Source organism: Adiantum capillus-veneris, chromosome 27 (genome assembly GCF_014529385.1).
Source record: "Adiantum capillus-veneris isolate H3 chromosome 27, ASM1452938v2, whole genome shotgun sequence".
In the NCBI taxonomy this organism is placed as follows: domain Eukaryota; kingdom Viridiplantae; phylum Streptophyta; class Polypodiopsida; order Polypodiales; family Pteridaceae; genus Adiantum; species Adiantum capillus-veneris.
In genome coordinates this window covers 39214326-39220556 of record NC_140957.1, presented here as the reverse complement: position 1 = coordinate 39220556, position 6231 = coordinate 39214326, and the positions used below count along the sequence as shown (strand labels likewise).

The window sequence follows — 6231 nt, the reverse complement described above, 5'->3', positions numbered from 1 at the left end:
CCCCCGGTTGTGAGATTAAATTTCTCCAAAGATAAAAACATTTCTAGCTTTTCATTAGAAGACCGATTGTGTATCAATACAAGATACTAAAACTAGAATTTGAGTTGGTTATGTAGGCTTTGGAGATGAAATGCTTCATTGTTTTTATACATAATTGCCTTTTTTTTTGCAAGGTAATTTGTGGACAAATTACATGCTAAGTATTAAAAAACGGATCTAAATTGTCAAGAAGGAATAAGATTATAAAATTTTATACTATCCAACCAAAATAGATACAAGGGTATTTTAGGAATTTTTGAAATTTGAGGGATATGAGGGGTATTTTGGTAATTTTCCCAATTTAAAAATATAAAAATGCTCAGTGTGTAAACCCGGCCCGCCCGTCCCATTGTAAGATGGGCAGGCTCGTTGTTCGTGTGTATCCAGCCTGAAAAGCAGAGGCAAGACCTTCAACGTTCGGGAAATTGACCTACGCTTCCAAAGCAGAGAGGTGATAGGTAGAACCGTGGGGCACATACTCATGGGGTCTACTCGACACAGAGAAGCATGGATGGATGCATTGCTCTCGAGCTATGGAGGAAGCCCAGTTCTGCGCGACACAAAGAAGGTTGGCTGGAGCACGCTCTCGAACTGTGCAGGACGCCCAATACTGTGCAAAATGGAGGAGGAGGAGAAGGATGTCTGGGGTGCCTTTAGACCTGCAAGAGCAGCTTTTGGCCTTTCTTCCCGCCCCCAAATTGTTTGAGTTGCAGGTGAGCATGGAGGCAATTGATTTGCAGCCCTAGCTTCAAAGAGAGATGGCAGTCCATCCGCACATCATGCGAGCCCAATATTGATCTCCTGCATGTGTGGATGATGAAAAGCCACGAGGGCTCTTTGGTGGTTTATATCCCTATGCTGAGGCAGTCTGCTCCCTTCAGCTCTTTTGTAACTGCATTGCCACCAATGTCATATGCGAAGACAACTTTCGGTTTTTCCCGAACCCACCACTTGTGCCTACTTGGAGGAACTGAGAAATTCATGTTTTTTCAAAGAGTGGATGCTTGGGGACAAGCCTTAACTGTCTACGACACAGTAACAGGCCAAGCGAAAGACTTAAAACACCCATACGACAAGAAATCCTATAGTCTGTCGTCAAGGTCGGTGACCATGTCAACTACAGATTGTGCACCTGACTGTTTTCGCATCATCCTTGACGTCTATGGTGTGAGGAGGGGTTCTTTAGATGCTTCAGAAAAGTATCCAAATGCAAGCTTTGTGCGGGGAAGGTATGTCAAGATGGTAAAATGCTATGTATACAAGCTTGGACAAATAGTGCATTTAACAAAGGTAAATATAGCAAATACTAATTGAATGTGCTTATGAGAAATCGGCATCAGTAAAAGAGGCTGAACATCCTTGAAGAAACCAACTTTGTTCCAAAACGGATCACATGGGTGGCATGTTACCAAGCCTTGCATGTGAATTGGAAAAAAGAAAGTGAATGTCAACGTGGAGTAATATTCATTTGCTTAAATTTCAAGGTGGATTAGTGTTTTGCTTAGCCTCCTAAGGTACTTGATACAACATTTGAGAGTTACGATAGAAATGCCTCATGGCTTACATGCATCACTGAATACATATCTATGCAATCTTTATGGCATATAAAGAGCTAATGATGAGGGTGTCTTAACACATGCACCATTAGGAAATTTCGGAGGTCATTTGGAGGGCCTTCTAAGAAAATGTATTTTTTGCACTCTCTCTTTAGAAAAAATGACAAATAAAAGAGCTGGGTCTTTCATAGTAAAACTTCAAAAAGTGTACTTTAAGTAGATTCCTTACCCCTCTGAACATTCGTTCGTAGTGATTGAGGGATAATCCTCTTCTTAGTTGTATTAAATGAACAACGTCAATACGGAGGGAATGAGGTTAACATGGAGGGACGAATCCGCAGCCACTATTCACTTTCCATTAAACCTGCACATTTGGCTAATGGCGCACTCCTCAAATGGCACAAATGTTACCCACAAACGAGCCAAATATCACCTTCACATTGATTTGGACAATGAGTACCAACCATTGATTAAGCGCAGTAAAACAAACACACATATACCTCCCACCTCCATAGACACGCTCAGAGCTCAAGGAGCTAAACACATAGATATCTGGACGAGAGGCTCTCTCTACCCTAAGAATCCAATAACTAATGCGTCTCCACCGTTTGTCAATCCTACAAGCTTATTGACCTTTGCTGGTGATGGAGAAAACGGTCTTCTGGGTTATTGTAAATCACTTACAAGAGAAGCTGGAACTTACAAGAGCATTCTCCAAGCTCAACAATGTGAGATTGTTCGCCTTTCACATTTACATTCTACAGATCAGGTTACCATTTTGCAACATAAAACAAAGGTACAAGAACTGAAAGGAAAGGTGTGAAGTTGTCAAATGAAGGACACCATCTTGGGTGGTCGTATCCGAAAGAAGAAATTGCGCAATCTTGAAACATTGCAGGTTGCATCAGGAGGTCTCAAGAAAAGAATCCGAGCATTAAGGTGATGCTTCTTGGTTGGCTACATTGTCTTAGTTAAGTAATCTCTTTGTTTTTTCTTGTTATGCATTATTTTCATGTGCCTAAATAGTGTTAGTGAAGCAAATTTTCTGTTATTTACTTATGCATTGTCTTCATGTAGAGACTCAATCTATCCTGACAAGGAAAACATTGACCCCAAAGCCAATATAGGAAAGAGATTGAAGCCACTTATAAGTAGAAGCCTGGCAGCAGATATAGTACATGACAAGAAGTTTAAGGTTCTACAAAGAAATGTAGTGGACCGCTTTATTTCAGAGAACTCAGTGCCTGCAAAAGAGATACAAGGCACACTTGATTCACTTGGTGTAAGCAAAAGAGGATATTCGGCTATCCAAAAGTCTGTCTCATCCATCTTTGTTAGGAAGGGTATAAAATCCAAACTTCTACCATCAGCCTCAAGTGTTTGGAAAGAGAGGCTTCAGCTTAACGAGGCACAGGGAGACTATCTTGGACAACCCTTTCATATTAAAGCAACTTACAGTGGCCATGGAGCCAACATGGCATATGATGAGTTCAACAATATTTTTATGGACCTGCGGATACTACAGAAGAGAATGGTGGAGTTTTACAACATCACATTTGAAGAGTCACGTGGACTATTACATTTTGTGTTAAAACTGGATGAGTGTGAGCTTGTTAAAGAGAAAAAGCTAGAGCGTGTTACTATTACTTTAATGAATAGAGCCCTCTCAAAGTGTCCCAGTGATGATCCTTTATATTTTAGTGTTCAATCAGAATCTAACATATGGTGGCTTGGTGCGTTTGAGATAAGCGATATTCTCAAGTAAGCTCAAATGTTCAGATCTACTTAAGTCTCATTTATTTTGTGTTGCAGGTAAAGAAAGAAGATCATGAGATTCTATATTGGGTGTTCCATCGAACTAATATTCCGGAGGTGATTGATCGACAGACTAACCAGGGAGAGGTACTACGTCTAGATGGAAGGGGAGACTTTCAAGTTCAGTGGCATCTTGCAGGTGACCTTAAAACATTAAAGTGCATGTATAATTGTCGAATGGGTGCAATGGCAAAGTCACCGTGTTTGTTCTGCATGGAGTCTGCAAAGGTCATGGACCCAAAGTGGTGGAGAAAAGCTCCAACACGTCACATTGAGGATCCTGCTTTTCGACCAGTTTTGAAAATACCACTTGTGAATGTCCACATTTGTACAATGCATGCCCTTTGCAGAATTGTAGAGAAATTGTTCTACTTATACATCGGGTTTGCTTGGAAGATTAAGAACTCTGCAGAACGACAAGTAGCCTTGCAGTGCTTAGAAATGGTATTGTCGGATATGGGGCTTCATGGTGGCAATGTGAAAATCCAGCGGGATGAAAAGAGATCAACTGCTGAGAAGGATGTCCCATGCAAACCATCCATCGGTGGGGTGAAGGCACGGAGGTTTTTATCTAAGCCCCAAGGTACAAGAGATCCAAAGCTAACAAAACATGGAAAAATATATAACACATCTTATGTTAGCAAGGTAGAGTATCAGAGCTGGAAAAAGCTACATATTGCAGTCAAAGACCACGAACCAACTACTCGTAACGCGAAGGCTGAGGTTTGGCGATCAATAGACATCCTATTTTTGATGTGCGACAAAGATGACTGGTCACAAGGTGATATGAACAAGTTCAAGGAAAATCTCAACCTTCTGAAAAAATCATTCAAGACAGCATGGACAGACACCCAGATTACTCACTACATGGTATTATCATGTATTTCTTTCTCTCTTATGTGCAAATATGTGAGTGTAAAACATTCTAACTAATCTGTTTTCATATCCAGCACATCATCTTCAATCATTTGCCATATTTTATACAGAAGTATGGGAACCCGGCAATATGGAATACCCAAGGGATGGAAAAGTCTCATTACATGGCGAGAAATGCTTATTTCAGGCACACACGACATGGTGGCTCTCGAATCAAGGCTAACAGTTTGAGAGAACTATTTGAATGGTTCTATGGTAGAATCATTCATCGAATGCAGGCAAAAGAAGTCTTGGCAAATTCAGCAACAGCACAAGCCATCAGACATTTACAACAACAAAAAGCTAAAAGATCAATGGCATACAACAACTCCGGAGCTCGTGAAAGTCAACGAAGGTGGAGAGAGACAATGGTGTATGTGAATCACAAGTGGAGAAAGATACTCTGAGTGGATGGCATTGTACAAAATTTATGTAATACATGATCTTATACAATTGGTACTTGAAGTGTATCAAGATTTTGCAGGTTCAATTTTGTTTTTTGGCACGTCACCTTTGTAACGAATCATGAGATGTTTGCCATACTCTAAAAGTTCATCTGGGTTTTGTCTACCAAGAGTTAGTGCCATTGCTGTGTAGGTGTAGTAATACGCTGCCCGACCACCTGTATAGCCTGGGCAGTAACCAAAACAATCTCTAGCAAACACTTTGTCAACAAGAATGACTTTATCTACACTTTTGGGCAGCACCGGTCCACCCAAGAAGCGTGATAGTGTCTTGAATGTGTAAGTTGCTATTGAACCCTCTTGTGACATGGAATTGTGAAAAACTACTATCGGCGACTCGCAGAGCTTTGAAAGGTACTGTGCTAGGGCAGCATCCCTTCCTCGATACTCTCTTGTCCGGCGCCGAAGGAAGTCATCCTTGTCAGCAATCCAAGACTGCACATACAATGTCAGAAATGACACAAACAGAGAGAGAGAGAGAGAGAGAGAGAGAGAGAGAGAGAGAGAGAGAGAGAGAGAGAGAGAGAGAGAGAGAGAGAGAGAGTTACCATGAAGCTCTCATCCTGCAGAAAGAGGTTTTCTTGCCACAGGTCTACAGATGTAGTTGACCCCTGACCTGAATGGTTAAACCAATCCTCCACTTCTTTGTTACTTTTCGATGGTCTTAGGCTTTGTCTTATTGCTTGGAAGGTGGCTTCATCAGGTAGTGTCTCCTTGTATTTTTCAGCTTTCTCAAAGCATCTTCGAAGGCATTCCATTGGATTGCTGGATGTTTCCATTGCCTCATCATCACTACTATCCTCTGAAACAAATCCACTCCTCTCCTCTTGGACTCTGGAAATAATAGCTAGGGAGAAATCCTCCCTTAAATAAAACACACTTTGCACATCATGTAAGAAGATATAGGTCCTGTCTCCAATCCTGAACTCAGGCACAGCTGGCAACATCATCTGAGCATGCTTCTCAATGAAGTTACTGACATCCAATGGAAGTTTGATTTCTGTGGTTTTCACAGAGAGCATCTTACTTCTTTGTACTTCAATTGCCTCAACCTCAAGGTCGACTGTGTCTTCAACCTCCTCGACTTCTTGCATATGAGTTGTCTCCTCCCATTCCTCTTCTGGTGCTGCATCCTGCTCCTCTAACACCTCATTAGGATTCTGCACGAGGAATCCAAACAGGCTGTTGAGGTAAATCATAAAGCCAAAGGCTTCCTGAATGAGTTTGCATTCTTTTTGGTGCAAAGGGCAGACTGAATGTCGGCAAGAGGGTGGTAATTCCATATACTTCTTCACTCCCTGTCCCTTTCCACCACAGTCATTTAAATGCACAAGAGTCATAGTAGGCAGAACAACCCTTCCTACCTGCACCATCACCTCAAACTTATCTCTGTAGGACTGCAAGAAATTACTGTGCTGAGCTAATAGGTCTTCAATGTCAAA

At 41.5% G+C, this 6231-nt stretch overlaps 1 pseudogene; it reads left to right on the top strand.

The window, feature by feature from the left end:
• Positions 1-466: 466 nt before the first annotated feature.
• LOC147421818 (uncharacterized) lies at positions 467-1656 on the top strand (annotated as a pseudogene).
• The last annotated feature ends 4575 nt before the right edge of the window (positions 1657-6231 follow it).